This window comes from Coenobita brevimanus, chromosome 14 (assembly GCF_032717465.1).
Source record: "Coenobita brevimanus isolate Jiangsu-jjx chromosome 14, ASM3271746v2, whole genome shotgun sequence".
NCBI classification, from domain to species: domain Eukaryota; kingdom Metazoa; phylum Arthropoda; class Malacostraca; order Decapoda; family Coenobitidae; genus Coenobita; species Coenobita brevimanus.
Window position 1 is genome coordinate 33,121,549 of NC_136967.1, and position 18,980 is coordinate 33,140,528.

Sequence of the window (18,980 nt, forward strand, 5' to 3'; positions counted from 1 at the left end):
TGTCAAAGCTCAATAACTATAAGAGACATATGGCAGTTTAGTCAAAGTTAACCTTCTCACAGTCAGGACAAATCTGGCAATCTATTTAAGTAAACAACAACGATTTCATTCGACTGAAATCGAGTTTCAATAGCCTAATTGTGTTAATAATGGTGAAATTAACCCTCTCATGGTGGTGAGACGCTTTTAGTATTGTATTTTAGCTAATACCAGACTTTTATCCAGTTAAGATTGAGCCACAGGAGCCTGGGATGGCTCCAGTGTCTGCCTACTTGTCTTACCTCGCTTTCTTAACCCCTACACCGCGGGCATGTTTACCGATGTTTTGCGTGTGCCGCGGGGTTATTCGGGCTCCGACAGACTCTCAAAAAATATTTGCCAAAAATCAGTTATTAGTCCTAGAATATTAAAATTATATATGCTTATGGCACATACCTTCAGCTTTCTCCTGGAATGTTTGTTGAGCCTTCGTCGTTACCGTAGGACTTGTGGAGACCTCTGAAGTTGGGTAACGAAGTCTCCACTTTACAGTTCCCGACAACCCGTAATATGATTCCCACAGCCAGATATTAACACTATAAATACTACTCTATGATTTTCAAGTAGTTTGGGATCCATACTCCAAAAAAAAAACCACTGTGAAAGCAATGAAAATTATGAGCGCGTCTGACCGCCGCACTTCCGCTAGTTCGCTCTTGGTACTCTGTCATTTATTATTCATAAAACCCCTCACACTTTATATTTCTATAACTACATAACACTTATATATATCTACAGTCTTTATCCATAAGTTTCCTTCAGTAGTATTAGTTTATTGCCACTGTAGGGATTCAATTTCTTTCAGTAAAATACGTAGCATTCACTTTCTCGTCCTGTATACTGGCATTGAGAGTGAATGTCACTTTCATCTTCACTCTCATAACTCATAGTATTCAGACATGCTATAGTGAAACTTTCACTTTCACTACTCCTAGGGTATATACTCGTATTCTTATAATACTACTCATTTACATTTCTATTTACGTTCTCTATTTTATTTACGTTATTTACATTTCTATTTTATTTACACTGTGTTATGCACTGTCACTTGAAGTAACTTATAAAACTATTTTCCATTTTTCACGTATATTTACATTCATTACTTTCACTTGCTGTTTACACATTATTTACACATTATTTACAATTCCACTTGCACTGTTTTACTCAATAGAAAGATCGTAGTCACTCTTTTATCAATTGTCAGCCCTTTACCTCTTTCCACACAAGGTTTAGTAGGGGGTAAAGGTCACAGGGCCCTTGCATGGGGGTGAAAAAAGGCCCTGAAGTCAGCAAGAGGATGAGCCGTACCTCCTCTTCGGAATCTGAGAGAGAACTGATAAGAGGGCCGGCCCGGGTTGAGGCCTACTTGAGGGTTATTCAGCACTACCAACGTAGCTCTTGAAACAGCTATGTATTTCACTGAAATGATTGGCAGGAAATCTAGACAATACATTATAAATTAGGTAGTTCCAGGTGAATGTAAATATCACTTAGGCTTCTCCCTTCCCTCCTTATATGTATATTTATTACAAAAATAGATTATATGGCATATTTCAATGGGAAAAAAACAGCGAAAATTAGCGAACGAGTGCACGTGAGGTGTTGTCAGGTGATAATTAGCCAATTCCAGGTGTATGGCACTCTCACTTACCTTATTTCTTTCTTGTATATATTATTTGGTATAAGAATAGGGCATAGGGCTTATTTCAATGGATGAAATCAGTGAAAAATTCCAGGGAAGATTTACTTAGCGTAGCACGGCCGGGCAGGCGAGAGGATAGTGTAATGGAGGGGGGGTAGGGAGGGGAGTCAAGAACGGGGAGAAATGGCTAAATTGTCAACAATGGATGGGAGTACAGATGAGATTAGGAGTTCTGACTAGTGTTGGACATTGGCAGTACTGATAGATGATACAAGCCCCCACTTGGAAGCCCGGGTGAATTCAAAATAACACAGAATCACAAAAGCGATGCCCCGCGGTATGATCCCTTGCTCCCAAGCGTCACGAAAGTGACGCCCTAAGGGGTTAACCCTTTCAGTACGAGTGACATAGTCTAGTGTTGCTTCGATCAGACGATTTCGTTTTTTTGGTAAATGCCTCCTGTAAGAAAAGGATTATTGACAACTATAACTAACCCTTCCAGTTCGAACGGTCTCAACCAAGACTGAATAAAAACATTTGAAGGTAACAAGAATAAAATTGTCGCAGAATTCAAGGGACTACCCCAAGGATTACTTTTGTATTTTATTGTAGTTGTTCTCAGGCGATTTTATTCGCCTTAAGGGAGGGCTATTGTACTTTAGGGTTTCATGAAGTTTGTAACTAATATCTTAGGTTCGAAAAAATTTTCATAAGCTGCATAAAATAGCCCGGTGAAAAAAAAAAAGAAAAAAAAAAAGACGCCATCGTACGGAAGTTATGAAGATCAAGAACACTCACTCACAACCACATTTTTGTTACTACCAAACAGATTTTACTCAGTTCGAGATACTTTACGAACCGGAAGATGCAGATAGAACTTTTTTTTATATTTACCTTAAGTGCTACAACGCTATTCCAAGCTGAAAGCAAATCATATGGCAGCGGCAAGGAAGTATGTCAGCAGACTGATATAGGCAAGTCCTTCTCTATGACGGCTTACATCATTCTCACTAACACATTCCTCCTCCAAGGCCTTCCTTATCTTTTCTTCTAACCTCCTGTGTACCACAGACGTTTTGTAAGCTCTGTAGACTTACATACTAACCACTTCTGTACCATACTTTCTTCCTCTTACATCACCTTGGCTTAGAATTGCCCCTTCTTCATCCTGAATGCGTAGTTGTAAAATCAGAATAACAATAGAGTAACATGTTTGTCAGGAAGAAGTGTAATGAAAAGAACATAGAGCCGCTGTACGTCATATTCTGCCACTCAGCTACGTGATTTTTTTTTTTTTTTAATGCAAGAAAGAAGAAATCAAAGGCCAGGGCCCGCAAACCGTTCCTCCCAAGAAAAAAAACAAAAGCAATACAAAAGAGAGCCAAATTCAAGATCCGTTTATTTCGAGATGCCTGAACACACTCCGTTTGAAAGACTGGAGATCATAAGAAGTAGGAAATACAGACAGAGGGAGACAGTTCCAGAGTTGTCTTGTTGCATAAATGAAGGACTGAAAGTAACAGTTAACTCTTGCATTAGAGAGTTGGACAGAAAAGGGATGAGAGTTTGTTGCTAGACGGGTGCTACGCGCTCGTCGTATAGGTGGAGGGATGCAAGCAGACAGTTCAGAGGAGCAGCGACCATTGAAGTAGCGATAGAAAAGAGACAGATGCAACAGTGCGGCGAAGAGACAGAGGTTGAAGGGAGCCAGTAAGAGAATGAGAGTTGATGAGACGAAAAGCCTTTGACTCCACCCTATTGAGAAGAGCTGTATGTGGGGAGCCTTCCCACATATGAGAGTTGTACTCTACACAGGGGCGAATAAAACCTGTGTATAAAGTCAACAACTGTGCCGGGGTAAAGAAGATACGGAGTCAGCTTAGCACACCTAATCTCTTGGAAGCAGATTTTACAAGAGATGCAATATGATCTTTCCAAGATAGGTCCCGAGTGAATGAAACCCCAAGCATGTCCAAGGATGATGCAAGATTGAGCTGGATATTATTAAACATTAGTGGTTACTCCGGTGGAACATTATGTCGGGTTGATGGGTGTAGAAACTGAGTTTTTGATGCATTAAAAACAACAAAATTATTTTTACCCCAGTCAGAGATGCGTGCCAAGTCAGACATAAGGTGTGCCATAGCCTCATCCCTTGTCTGTTGAAGTTACTGCTGAGATGGACGTTGCAGGAACCAATTGGAAAGGTGAAGGGTGGAATCATCAGCGTACAAGGTGGATAGGGTTAGATGTACAGCTCAGAAGGTCATTGATGAATAAAAGAAAGAGAGTTGGTGATAGGACAGAGCCCTGAGGAACACCACTGTTGATAGATCTAGAAGAAGAACTATGGCCGTCTACAACATCGGCTATAGAACGACCAGAAAGGAAACTATAGACGAAAGCACAGATAGAAGGATAGAAACCATAAGAGGGCAGTTTGGAAATTAAAGATTTATGCCAGACTCGATCGAAAGCCTTTGAGATGTCAAGTGCGATGGCAAAGCTTTCGCTAAAGTCCCGGAAGGAGGATGACCAGGAGTCTGAAAGGTAGGTGAGAAGATCGCCAGTGGAGCGTCCCTGAGGGAACTCATACTGACGATCAGAAAGAAGGTTGTGTTAGGAAAGATGCTTTAAAATTTTTCTGTTAAGAAATAATAAAGACGTTTAAGCAACTGGACGATTATTAGAGGGTTGGAAATGGTCACCCTTCTTTGGGACTGGCTGAATGAGAGTAAACTTCCAGCAAGAAGGAAAAGTACAAGTTGACAAACAAAGGTGAGAGTTTACCTAGGCACGGTGTAAGCACAGAAGCACAGTTCTTGAGAACAGCAGGAGGGACTCCATCGGGCCCATATGCCTTGTTAGTATTAAGGCCAATGATAACAGGAAATACATCAGCTGAAGAAATTTTAATGTCAGCCATGAGGAAGTCAGAGGGGGGAAGTGATGGAGAAACAGTACCGGAATCATCTAAGGTGGAATTGGAGGAGAAAGTCTGAGCGAAGAGATCTGCTTAGTAGGAGAAATAGCTACAGAGCCATCAGAATAGAAAAGAGGGGGGAAGGATGATGAGGTAAAGGTGTTAGAAAGGTTTTTGGCAAGGTGCCAGAAGGAACAGGAAGAACTCGAGTTGGAGAGTTGAGAGCATTTAGTACGGATGAAATTATTTTTAGCAGAACGAAGAACAGACTTAGCACAATTCCGGGCAGAAACATGAGCAAAGATGTGATTCAGGGGCGGGTTGGCTCTGGCACCTTTTATAGGCCCTCTCATTGTTGCGGACAGCATTAGAACAAGCATGATTAAACCAAGGCTTTCTTGCATTAGTCAAGGGATATGAGAAGGGAATGTATGTTTCCATGCCTGAGAGAATAACCTCCATAATGTGCAAGGCACACTCAGATGGCTCCCGGCCATGGAGGCAATAATCATTCCAGGGAAAATCAAAGAAGTACTGCCTGAGGGCCTCCCAATCTGCAACTCCAAAGTGCCACATTCGACGTTTCTTTGGAGGGGCCGTACCGGAACACTAGGACAGGTCAAGGTAATTAGGTTGTGATCGGAGGAGCCGAACGGAGAGAAAAGATTAACAGTGAAAGCAGAAGGATTAGTTATAAGAAAGAGGTCAAGTATGTTGAAGCTCTCTCCAAGGCAGTAAGGGATATGGGTAGGGTGCTGTACAAGCTGCTCTAGGTCATTAAGGATAGAAAAGATGTAGGCTTGTTCACCAGGTGGATCAATGAAAGGATAGGAGAGCCAAAGGTGGTGGTGAACATTGAAATCTCCTAGAATGGAGATTTCAGAGAAAGGAGAAATGGATAGAATGTGTTCCATCGTAGAAGTAAGATAGTCGAAGAATTTTTCATAGTCAGTAGAATTAGGAGATAAATAAACAGCACAGATATATTTAATCATAGAATGATAAGAAAGCCGAAGCCAGAGAGTAGAAAATTTAGAAGAATCAAGTTCAGGAACACGAGAGCAAGATAAGTCGTTGCGTACATATACACAACAGCCATCTTTGGCTTTGAAATGAGTACAGAGAAAGTAGGAGGAAACAGAAAAGGGTTTGCTCTCAGTTGCCTCAGACAACTGAGTCTCAGACAGGAAGAGAAGGTGAGGTTTGGATGAGGAGAGATGATGTTTGACAGAGAGAAAGTTAGAGTAAAGGCCGCGTATGTTGCAGAAATGAAGAAGTGAGTCAGACAGTGGTTGCAGGCATCTCTCTGAGTCGTCACCGGGAGACGGGGGATAGTGGGGGAATTTATGCCCCCCCCCCTTGGCGATTCCGAGGCCAGATCTGATTGTGCCGTTTTTCTTTTTAATTTTGAAAAGAAAATGTAGTGTGTACTGTGCATGTAGTTTGGTGTTGACAGTTAGAGAGACTTGTATTGGAGAGCATGCTGGCCAATTCTCTGTGTTATTGAGACACTGATAAAGTTTAGCAAAGGGGGATGGTCAGGAACTAGTCCCGAGGGCTGATGAAACGGGAGCTCCAGCTCTCCCTATCATTAGTTTTCTATCCACCTTGAGAGTACTGCCCTGCTCGACTGGTGCTACAGTCTACTCCTCTGATGCAGGAAAGCGAAAATCCGGGACAACTTTAGGTGAAATATACCAGTTTTCAGTTCCTGTCTGTTTATATTATTTATGCACACTCATCTTACTTAATCCACTTCATTCCAGAACATTTTTGTTTTTTTTGTTTACTTCACCCAATTTCTTTCTCTTTGCCTGCATAACTTTGCACATTTAGCCACTCCCCTTTTGGCCATGTAAGCTCTCTCTCTCTCTCTCTCTCTCTCTCTCTCTCTCTCTCTCTCTCTCTTAAACTTCTTCATATACTTTTCTCTTTCCATATACTGTTTGTTCCGCACATGCTTCACACTTCTGTCATTTGAGTGTCGATGTTTGACATCACTACATAATGGTCAGCTAAGCCTCTTCATTTTTTTTTTTTTTTTTTTTTTCAGGCTGAATACAGTCTGTGAAACCTCTCCTTTGCGATTTGTTTTGTCTGTTACACCAAAAAATTCTCTTGTAAGCCAGGTATACAATTTAGGTCAATATCATATAGATACCAGCAACATATTGGATGTAAGAAAACAGTAAGTAATAATACGGAAACTGATCCGTAGTCTATTATATGACTTGTAATCAACCAGCATCTTTTATTTTTCTTTCTCCATCCCTTTTCCTTACTCATCTACACATGCTCAAGCCTTGAGTAGCACAACGACATCTTTTTAAAGTCATGGTAATGACAGAAGGTACTCCTAACATAAGCCCATCACCCACCTAAGCTCTGCCCACTATCCTACATCGACCAATGGGATGTGCCAGTACCAGTGACGTCACTTCTACTGGCACCGTCCACTATATCAACCGTCAGTGAGAGGCGTCACAAGCCACCATACCTCAGCAAGTTCCTACCGGCACACACACACACACACACACACACACACAGGTGGGGGGGAGGGAACAGAAAATTTTAGAGCATAGTGTATTAACCTTAATGAAGATACTTCGTTATGACGGGTTAGAAACACGATCCCATAATAATTTCGCTTCGATCACTTTTCGTAAAATCATTTAACTTACTGCCAGACGACAGAATGAAATTAGTGGGGTTCATGTTTTTTTGCCGGAACAGGATTTATTTTCTTTCTTCTTTCTTTTTCTCCAAAATCTGTTCTCCACTGAGCTCGACCAAAGAATTACCATGTTCATTCCCTCCTGGCACTACTACAAATCTTCTTCCCTTTTTCTTCTAGTACGATGTAACGCCTCGTTGGTACCGTGGTGGAAGTCTCGGGTCGGACATAGCTGTGCCCTGCGTCTTAAATTCAAGAAGTGGCCAGCAGGGCCTAGGGGAGAGTGGCCTAGAGACATAAGCTCTCCCCTACGGTTTATATTACTCTAACTACGGTAATAAGGGTTTAACCGATACCATTTTTATACTACATATACATACCTAAGGTGGATGGCTGCTTCTTGGTTCAACATATACAGTTTATACACCTGCCCCATCCAATCTCCTTAGGTGCACGTGAGTCACAGCAGGAATCTGCGTTATATCATATATCTTCTCTAGCTCTCTGTACTGCATTTATACCACACTACCTCTGATCAACCTCTATACCGGCATAGTGCCTTATATTTGCGCTTTTTATTATTATTATTATTTTTTTTAGTTCCTTTCGCCATAATGAATTCCCTCGCTATGATGATATGTTTTTCCAAATGCATGACGATTATATTCTCCAAAGAAAGTATGTTTCGAACTGGAGATATTAAGCAACCACCATTCTCCATTTCTCTACGGGGAGGGAGGGGGGTTTATAGACTTAGGGTTTATCATTAACTATATATCGTCTGACGGTGGCGAGAACGGTAGCAAGAACAAGCTATACATGTCATCGTAGCAGTTAATAGGATAAGTAATTCAGATTTATCTTTATGACACTCTTCAGCACGTCCACTCAAGTGTTTTCAGTAATGGCGTGTTTCTCCATTTCACGAAAAATTGTGTCTTTACTGCGTGTCATTGTTCAAGGTTCATTACTGCAATTACTGAATATGCGATTTCTTTATTTCCTTTCAGATCCTTGTCTTAACAGGCAAAGAATATCTTTAATGCGGCCAACGTGATAGCATTATTTATACCTGGTTCCTGCTGGCACCTAATAATTGTACTTGATTTGGAGAGAACATTTCTAATGGAGGCGTTATATATAGTCTGCATTAACCCCTTCCTTATAAGAAGTCTTCCCTAAGCTGCGTGAAAGTGTGAGAAGGTTGCAAGAAGATATTATAAGGTGTCACGTGCTTCATGATGTTAACCTTTTCTTCCCGTGCCATGTAAATGTAAGTAAGAGAGTTAGGGTAATAATGATGGTGATGGTAATGGTGATTCTACTCATAACAGGCTTTGTACACTTCATAACATTCTCTCCTTAACTCTTTCAGTTCCTTTACGTATTTTATTTATTTTTTACCACTTTCAAACGCTTTTATTCAACTTTGGAAATAAATCTTGTACTAAAAATGTAAGCGAAGGATACATTTAACCTCTCCTGGGTGAAAAATCTCACCTAAGCTGGTGAATATTGTCTGCAGACAGCAAAATATAATACACAAGAAGGAGCATCATAGAATGTAACAACCGCTTCTTTCAGCCGGTGCACTGACAAAGCGTTTGAATTTCCCCTGTCGTCTTGGCCTTTGACCAGTTTTCTTGAAAAACTCACTTTTGTCTGAGCCTCAGTCCTTCCATCACCTTTAGGTCAAATCGGATCAGCAGTTCAAGTTGACCTTGCCATGTGATCTTGACCTTTGACCCAGCCCTGTAATCTCAGCCTATGACTGGTCTCAAAATGGAATCCCTTAAATCTAAAGTTCACCTTGCCATACGACCTCGTCCTTTAACTTATCGTTCTATAAAATAATGGGCCAGTCCCTTGGCTGACCTTCAACGTTTCCACCAAGGTTGGTCCTAATTAAATGAAAAAGGTTTGTTAATTACTTCTCGCACAGACCCACAAGGCTCAAATTTTAATGTCCATTGACCTTGACCTTTGATTGGTTGTTTTCAAACTGGAATCCCTTTGTTCTTGTGGTACTCTCAACCCTTCCACCAAGTTTGATCTAAGCTGGATAAAAAACTGCTTAAGCTGACCTTGCTGGGTCCAACACTGACCCTGTAACCCTTACCTTGCATGTATTGTTCTAAAAAACAACAGGTCAACCATCAACCACTGCACCAGGTTTGTTCTGCATCGACTACTAACAGGTTTAGGCACTTTTTTCACACACACACACACACACACACACACACACACACACACACACACACACACACACACACAAGGGCAGACCTTTGACCTGGTCCCGTGATCCTGACGCTTCGCCGATTGTTTTCAAACTCGAATGCCCTTGTTCTGGCCTTAAACTTATCCCTTCCACCAAGTCTTGTATCAACTTGATATAACTGCTTAAGTTGACCTTGCTGGATCTGACCTTTGACTTATTGTTCTATAAAACAATAGGTCAACTCCTTGGCTGAACCTCAACTCATCCATCAAAGGTTGGTTAGAATCGGCCAAAAATCGTTGTATTTATTTTGTTCACAGACAGACAGACCGACATTCATTTATACAAGTTGAACAAAATATTACCCAACTCGCGCTTTCATCGGGCAGGCGGGTGTGGAAATACCTAATAGGAATGAAGGGTTCTTAAAGCTGATCACAGAAGTCCACCATAACCAAAAGGTTAATGCTCTCTAGTATATTATTGACAGTACAGGTATGTCTTTTACTTATAGATACAGTTTGTATATGTAATTTATGAAATCTGATCCACGACATCATCTTCACGTTTTTGCCACGTATAGCAGAATTTGTTCATTCCATGTAAAACAGTTCAAACTTGACATGTAAGATTGTGGCCTTCATCAACACTTTTACTACTATACGTCCTTCCTAAGTCAAAAGAAATCGCCCAGTGTTAGTATGACAAAAAAGAAAAAAGTACAAAAGTACTAGATGCGGAAGCTTCAGAGCTTATGCCCTTGGTGTGATGTGGTGTGGAAGTGTGATTTTGTGTGGTGTTGGTGTGGTGTGGTGTTGTGTGGTGAGGTGTGGTGTGATGTTGTATGGTATGGTGTAGGCTCGTTTGTAGTCGCTGGAGTCTACGGCAGTGAAGCAACACGCGTTCGAATGTTATTAGTTAGTGACAGACAGACAGAGCAGCTCCTAGAGATGTTCGTGCCTCTAAAAAGGCGTCACGGGTTGAGATGGTCAAGGTATAACAAGCAAAATACAATGCTGGGAAGAGAACGTGACGAAATGTTTAAAGCCAACAAGAATATGGCATCAAAATGAATAATCTCAATGTCCCTAGTGTCTTCAGTCACATGCTGGCTGTCATCACTTATGTTATGCTGCTTCAGTTATCTTATTTCATCCACCACCTCCTTCAGTATCGGGCTATTTATTCTACTTAACTCATTCACTACTGTAACGTTATATTCAACTTCGTGATTTTGCCTAGAATTAAATGGGTAATTGAAGGCTACATCGAACATTTTTAGTTCGATAATTTTTCCCTTATATGAATATATTTGTCTAGTAGTTTTAAGAGCAAATTTGAAGACGTCATCAGGTTGGAAGGGTTGTTATTTACTAATACATTATGTCTCCATTTACCTTGGCATCACCACTGCCCTCTCCATTTGAATACTTAAACCATAACCTCCAAGAGGATCACAATCATCCACGACAACTTTAGATATATTGTGGGGAAATAATCGGTCCTAAATGGAGGCCGTCACTTACGTGGACGATGTTAATTTCATATCCAATTATGATGTGAATTATGCAACATAACTGTATTGTTCCAGGAAGGAGATATGTAATGCAGTACCTTAGATGTGACGGTGAAATTATCGTTGACAAATGGGGTTCATATCTGATTTATATGATTTAATTCGGCATCCAGTTATTAAATGAACCGACGAGACAGGGAAAAGAGTAGAAAACTTTGATATTGGATGAGAAAATAATAGTTTCTATGCCAATAATTGCAGAGTGGGATGTGAGGAGTATTTATTACCCTGACGATTTTATTTCCACATCCAGTTTAATATTAACTGAAGAAGGAGGAAACAGTGAATCTCTACATCACTTTAGTTGTAGTGAGAAAATAATAAGTCACCTACCGTATGGGTAATATTACGTGTGTGGAGGGGAGTGGAAGGAATCACTTAATCAGTTTTAATTTCACATCAAATTATATTATGACTGTACGAAGCAGGGAAGATAGTAGCAACTTCCCATCTTCGGCATACGTTGTGGAAATAATTGTTGTTAATTCGGGATTATATCTTACTGGTTAATTGTAACTCCACATCAGAATATAATATGAATCATTATTTGACAACACAGGAAGATCAATCTCTCACTTTATTGGGGGTGATCTCTTTCCACAACAGCTTCAATTCCACATTCAGTTATAATCTTTTTATATGAGGTAATTATATTATTGGAGAAAAGAAGGAGTAGAGGGAAGGAATGAAGGAATAATGAAGAATTAGCACCAAGCCATGATACGGCTATACAAGATGGCACTGTAGGAGTAGATGGAAAACAAGTGGTGCCAGGCACAACAAACCTCGCCAGACAGCAGTTATTTTACTGCTGTTAAATACTGGCTCGTTTCTGCCATTTAGTGTCATTGCACTATTAACCCATTTGCGCCCAGCGTCCTCAATATAGGACGGAACTGGGGTTTTTCAAAAATTAATAAAGGAAGGAACCCTGGGGTAGGGACCTATGAGCTTCGCGACTATGAGCCGATAGGCGGAGGGTAGTACACTTAGTACCCTTCCAGCAAAATCCCTCGCACAGGAACCCTGTGAATTAATGGGTTAAAGTCTACGGTAATGGCACAAATGTTTTCAAGTTACGCCCTCTGATGGTCTTGCTTCTCACCGTTCAAGGTCACTCAAGGTCAAAGGTCATGCTGCCAAATAAAAGCCCATATGAGACTTCCTATACCTTGATAATAGTAAATATACCATCAACGAATTTCGAGTTATAGTCCCTTGAATATCCTTGACCTTGAGTTTGACTTTTCATGGTCATTTACGGTCAAAGGTCAAGGTCCCAATTAAAAACCAGTATGGGATTTCCCATATGTTGATAATAGTAAATATTTCTCTATCTTCAAACATTTTCGAGTTATTGCCCCCTGAATATCCGTGACCTTGAGTTTGACCTTTCATGGTCAGAGGTCTTCGCGCCAAATGAAAGCCTATATTACGAGTTCCTGTATGTTCTATTAGTAATTATCTCTATCTTTAACCGTTTTCAAGTTATAGCCCTCTGAAAATCCGTGACCTTACTTTTGACCTTTCAAGGTCACTCGATTACCTCCAAAATGTAATCACTTTCTTTGGGGACCAGTGCCCACATATCATGAAAGTTGCATGTAATTTCGTTCTGCCATTTTTCCGTAATGTGATAACAAACAAAGAAACAAACAAAGAAACAACCAGAAACAATACCTCGTCGGACTCCGCCCGCGCGAGGTATTAAAGGCCAGAAATAAAATGGAAATATCTAGAGTTAGGACAAAAGAGCTGAACAGAACAGTAAGGCGAGAAAGACTGGAGACACAAAAACCCCATTTAGTCGCCTCGCCGTGCAGGGACACTGACAATCCACCCTGAAAGTAATACTGTGGCGTTTTGGTTAGGGGGAATTTTACTAGAGGCTACACCAAGACAAATGGTAAGGATACATAAACACAAATGTGCTGGGAAGAAATAGTCAGGGCAGTGAATATTGACTTGGAACAATTCACAGTTACCGCATGACTTCAAAGTTGTACAAGGCAATTACATTCACGGCATGTGTAGATCAATTAACTGGATAAATAGTTACAGACTAATATATGAGCAATGAATTTAGTGTGGAGCGGGAGTGCTGAGCTGATGTGTTTAAGTGTATTGTATATGTAAAGTCATACCGCGTGGCCAGGTTTACCAGGACAGACGGAGAGCAAGGCAGGTAGTCACCCGGGTGAAGCTGAGAGAGAAAAGGAGAGCGAGCTAGGTCGCCCGCTCGGTTATAAGCCCATTAATTAGGTAGGCGGAGCACCGGTACGCCTAGGTCGCCTGAATAGGCAAATTTGATTGGTATAGGCACCACTGCAGGTGAGGTATAATGGGGTTCAATTGCATGTGGTGTTGGTGTAGTGATTTAGTTGGTATAATGGGCTGCAATTGCATGTGGGGATGGTCAAGTGATTTAGGTGGGATAATGGGTTGCAGTTGCATATGGCCAATAAATACTGACATCTGAGAAATGGTTGGTGCTTATTCCTTACACAGTGACACTCAGGGAAGGGCGACTGATCACTCGCTGTAAATGTAGACAAGGTTAGGACCTCTATACTTTTGATGGGGCTTTAAATACCATTTATTTGTAAGTTCTTCTTCTTCTTCTTCTTGTAATTATAAATTATTAATAGTAGTAGTAGTACAGTAGTAGTAGTAGTAGTAGCAGTTGTTGTAATAATAGTAGTAGTGTTAGTAGTAGTAGTAATAGTAGTAGAAGTAGTACAGTAGTAGTAGTAGTAGTCTTTCTAACATTGTGAATACCCCTGTCATTCTCACTGTTTTCAGTTACGGTCATTATACAGTACCAGCATTATCACCATTTCATACACATACATCATCATCATCATCATCATCATCATCGCCATCATCAGCTCTACTAGCTGAATTACCGCTGTCCTCCACCTCCTTCTCCTCCTCATCATCATCACCTGCTTCTTCACAGCCATCGTCAGTCTCAGTTAATCTTTCCAAGAACAAAGTGTTTCTCACAGCTTCCCTCCCGGCTGCATCCTCTCCATTTACTCTCAGGCTCCTCATCCTCGAATCTCTGCCGTCGCTTGTGCTGAAATACAAAGAATGTTCAATTTCTTTTACCACCCCTTAGATGGAAATTCTCTCCAAAGCTCAATACAATCACGTGGAGACAGCAAGAATACAACACCAAGCAGCAGTCACTGAGTGCAACACCCGCCCTCACCAACCAGCTTCCCGACCCAATATTTTACTTTGTCCTGTAACTCTGACTTTCAACAGATTACTCTCAAATTCTAATTATTTTATTCTTACCTAACCTTCAACTGCTCCATTAACTTTGGTTCAAATCAGATCAGTATTTTCTGAGTCGACTTTTCCCAGTAACCTTGACCTTGAGCCATTACCGGTGACCTTGGCCTTTAATTGGTCGTTCTCAAAATCGAATCTCGTGATCCTTAATCTTACTTGAACATTTCCACAAAATTCAGTCTACATCGGATAAAATCGTTTGCATCGACTTTGCCATGTGGCCTTGACCTAAACCTGTTGGCACTATAAAGAACAGGTTCGTCCTCCAGTTCATTATTTGATCTACATCAGATCAAAGCTGCTTTAGTTATTTTGCTAATACTTAGACAAAATACAACGCACAATGAACCTGACCCGTGACCTTGACCTCTGAATGAGTGTTGTCAATTGAATTCCTTCGTTCTTGCCTGACCCTTAACATTTCCACCAAATTTGGTTCAAATCTAATCAAGACTGTCGCAGTTGAAGTTGCCATGTGACCTTTGTCTCTGACGTTTCTCAGTCATCTTGGCCTTTCACTTGTGGGTCTCAAAACCAAATTACTTGATTACTGAATTATTGGTAAACATTTAACAGAGGTTCGTCAGAATCAGACGAAAACTTTAAAAGCTGACGTTACAGGATGACCTTGACCTCTCTGACCTATAGTTCACAAAAACAATGGCTTTATTCATTGGCTAACCTTCAGTTCTTCCACCAGGTGGGGCTAAAATCGGAACAAAACTGTTTAGGTTATGTCGTTAATAATTAAGCCACGGATCGAGATTTGACCTTGCTCTGTGATCTTCACCTTTGACTGAGTATTCTTGAAATGGAATTGCTCCATTATTGCCTTGCCCTCAACTTTTCCCCAAGTTTGGTCAAAACTGGACAAAAAAAAAAAAAAATGTTTAAGTTGATTTTGTTAGGTCAACGATTCACTAAGACCTGTGACCATCACCTTTGACTTAGTGTTCTCAAAACCAGTAGTTTCCATATGGTCAATTCCTCCACCTTTGCACCAAGTTTGGTTAAAAAGGGGTAAGTACTGTTTGGGTTATTTTGCTAAAAGAAACACACACACACACACACACACACACACACACACACACACACACAAATTTAAGGATATGAATGATAAAAATGGTTTAATGCACGGGACAGTACGAGCTTGACTCATTCCTGTAAAGATACAATTAGGTAAGAACAATTAGGCAAGAACACCTAAAACGAACACTCCCTTTCTCTCCGCCAGTTCGAGCGTAAAAAAGATGTGGTCTCGCGTGTTCTAAACTACAAAACCCCATAATGTGCTCCGATACTCTTTCCTGTCGCGAGATCGAGAGATTCCTCTGATGTGAATAAAATCGTGTGGAGGAAGCAACACCAACATAATTATGGCGTTCTTGGGCTGAATCACCAACCACCCCATACACACCTCACCCTCATACCTCTACTTTCCTCCCGCTTGTTCGTGAATCAGTTACAACCGACAACACTTGCTTCTGATATCACTCCTTACTCTCCACGCCCTCGAACCTGTCATCTCAGGCTATTACCTTTCTTCTTTGGTTCAGATATGTACAACATCGAAAGGAAGGTGATTCAATATTTTTTTTTCCTTGTGGATGTTCATAAATCCTCACAAATCAGCCACTGTTCAACAACACAACTTTTGAAATATCGCTACTTGTGTTTTCAGACGGTCATTCAGTGTAGGAGCAACTTACCGAGCCGAGGGATTTAGATGGAGTCTCCAGTAGCACTATCATTACAAGAAGTCCTACCTAAGTTGAATATAATCGTACTTGTATGATAATACTCATGGTAAAATGAAAATGTCATCCACCCATCACCCTTACCACAATAGCAATGTTAACTCTACAGTATATGTTCGCTATCCTTCCCCTGTATATAAAACGACTTAGGGCAGGTGATACGATTGTCTTTTTACGCAGGCAGTTCATAAATCCACACACATCAGGCGTCCATTAATCAAATGACCGTCATTATTTCATGGGGCAGGAAGCGTCTGACAATCAACTAATGGAAAGATTTACAGGCTCTCTTCTTAATCACACAGTCTAGTCAGTGTGCAGGAAAAAATATTTGTTTTTCTTTCTGAGGTGGGCAAGCACTTTGAAATACTGAAGGAAGTTATTATTTTTCCAGCTATGTCGATGTTGCTTGAAAGACCACCCTCGTCGTAAATGTAGTTTTTCTTTTTTCTTTTTTTCCTTATTATTGTTCTCTGTCAAATATTGATTTCATTCGTTTTCTTTGTTCTGTTTACTAAAAATCTCCTTTTTTCCCACTCATTTTCATTTCATCGAGTTGAAATAAGAGATCTATGCTTCAAATCCGAGAGAAGACAGAAAAAAAAAATATGAAAAGCCGTCATCAGGGCAGAGTAATCCCTGGTTTAAGTGATTTGCATTACGGTAGCCAACCCCTGGGCTCTCCTGTGCCTCCAGTAATGGATGGCTTACCGTTTTTATAGCGTTTTTCTTTATCCTTCTCTTTTTGTTCTATATTTTTCTTTTATCTGTTTTCTGCTGCCTTCGGTTGTTCAATCTTTCTTTTTTAAATATATTTTTTATTGATATATCTTGGCATTCCTATATTTCTTTTGTAATTTTTATAAGAGAGAGGGCTGTTAAACGAAGTGTATAATGGATCTTGCACTGTAGTGAGATACTTATTCTTTTTGGCTACTAATTGATCAATAACAAACATAAATGAGTGATATGAGAAGACGAGGAACAAGGAATAAAAAAAAATAAATGTATCCAGCACGATGATGTAATTTTTATTACATTCCTTCCATCCTAAGACGATGTTATTCAGTTCAGGAGATACTTTTCGAATTTGAAGGGCAACAAACAGCCTTCGGTAATACTCTTTATTAAGGGCCTCTCTTTAGCCCAATACAATCGTCTGGTACTAGCCAGAATATAGCATTCCAGTAGCATCTCTCGTATGCCAGCTAGAGCAGTGATAATCAACCGAGCCATTTCCCCAAAATAAGGCGATAATGCCCCAAAGTGTTGGGAAAACTGTGAGGAATTTGATGTAGTTGCTTTTCACGACAGTTTGTGGCCGAACTCGCGCCTCAAGGGTTTGAGATGTGGCGCATTAGTGGACCGCATCGGTGTACTCGTATTAGACGTGTCACCGGCGCTAGTAGCAGAAGTATACAGTGCTACCCTCTTTCTGCCTTCACTTTCCCTCAGTCAAGTTGGATCCCGATTTAACCACACAAAATCGTTCGCATATTGGTGAGTAGTAACATCTTGTATTAGCTCGTAGTTTGTCTTAAAGGCTATTCAACTACTATATTAATATACTCAGGATTGTTTTAAGGTTAGGTTTGTAATTATCATTCATCCATATGATTATATTCTACTGTCTACTGTCTTACACTTACTTTATTTCTTATTCACTGTATTACTTTAGTGTTGTGTGGTTTTGCCACAGTAACTGGGCATTGCCTGTTTGTGATTTTGTTAAAAAATAAATACACAATGATAGGTGAATGAAAGGAAACATGGACATGTAGATCAGACAATTCCTCATCTAGTTTCGTTGTCGCTTCTTTCTCCTGAAGAAACAACAATGAAAATAATCAGGAAATTAACTCTGATCTTCATACCCGTGTCGTGTTTCCTTCCATCCACACCGGCATGTCGCGATGTCTTGATATATGAGTTAATGTGTGTGTGTGGCATGTAGAGGACGAGAAGTATCAGACTGGGTGCATTATATAATTATTTCAGGGTCACTCATAGTGGCTAGCCCCTTCGCAGGATATTTTTTCCAGGATAGACGGTACTAAAGCTATTTATTATTATTATTATTATCATTTATATGCAAGAATACACTGAGATTGCAGAGTATAGTAAGGCAGATTTTTTTTTTTTTTTTTTTCATTGCCAGACGCCATGTATCCCGAACGGGGTGGCCAAGGGCTTAGAGTTAATTGTTTTACAGGGAGGGGCACTAATCCTCCACCAACTCCACTTGACACGTAGGGATGCCAACAGCATCTGGTGTTCCCAGGCGGTCACCCATCCAAGTACTAACCAGACCCAACGTTGCTTAACTTCGCTGATCGGACGGGAAGCGGTGTACTCAACGTGGTATGGCCGTTGGCTTACAGACTCGATCGAAAGCCTTTGAGATGTCAAGTGCAATGGCAAAGCTTTCGCCAAAGGAGGATTTGTAATTAAAAAAAAAAAATAATGGAGACTGTTTTTTTCCCCTGCAGATGGCTCTACTCAAGTACTGCAATAAACCCGGTGTTACTGATGAACTACGACCTGAGGAGCTGGGTAAAAGGCAAACAACAAGTGATGAAAATAGACAGGAAGATCACACAATTGGATCACTTTTACCAATCCCGAAAAATGGCAGTGAAACGAGTTTCGAGCAGAAAAGACAATATCCATCAAGTACGTCCATTCAATTCAAATCAAAGTGAAAGAAGTGGAATAATGACGAAGTGAAGTAAGGATTTTATATGCCAAATGAAGAGGATCAGATTCTTATCCAGGCGCTCAGTGTTTTCTCTTTTGCGAAGTAGGCTATAAACATTCAAATCTGGTACCTTCCAAGCTGCTGTCTCATCTG

General features: G+C 40.5%; 1 non-coding gene across 1 annotated transcript; it reads right to left on the minus strand.

Moving 5' to 3' along the window:
• Positions 1-18,385: 18,385 nt before the first annotated feature.
• Positions 18,386-18,504, minus strand: LOC145390515 (5S ribosomal RNA). The gene has a single exon (XR_013895663.1). It is a non-coding gene; the product is annotated as a 5S ribosomal RNA (ribosomal RNA).
• Positions 18,505-18,980: the final 476 nt, after the last annotated feature.